We start from the raw sequence: 320 nt of genomic DNA on the forward strand, positions 1-320 counted from the left end.
CCCCCAGTCCAGCCCCATCCCTGCCTCCTCCCACTCCAGCCTCACCCCTGCTCCCCTCCCCCACTCCAGCCTCATCCCTGCCTCCCCCCCAACTCCAGCCCCATCCCTGCTCCCCTCCCCCAGTCCAGCCCCATCCCTGCCTCCTCCCACTCCAGCCTCACCCCTGCTCCCCTCCCCCATTCCAGCCTCATCCCTGCCTTCCCCCCAACTCCAGCCCCATCCCTGCTCCCCTCCCCCACTCTAGCTCCATCCCTGCCTCCCCCCACTCCAGCTTCACCCCTGCTCCCCTCCCCCACTCCAGCCTCACCCCTGCTCCCCTC

The 320-nt window shown here is 70.6% G+C and overlaps 1 protein-coding gene across 1 annotated transcript in view; it reads right to left on the reverse strand.

Annotated features, from left to right (window-relative positions):
- Positions 1-320, reverse strand: part of NPC1L1 (NPC1 like intracellular cholesterol transporter 1) — a 16,613-nt gene that overhangs the window by 11,489 nt on the left and 4,804 nt on the right. The gene's annotated exons all lie outside the window — the stretch shown is intronic.

This window comes from Phoca vitulina, unplaced genomic scaffold (assembly GCF_004348235.1).
Source record: "Phoca vitulina isolate PV1807 unplaced genomic scaffold, GSC_HSeal_1.0 scaffold44, whole genome shotgun sequence".
NCBI classification, from domain to species: Eukaryota; Metazoa; Chordata; class Mammalia; order Carnivora; family Phocidae; genus Phoca; species Phoca vitulina.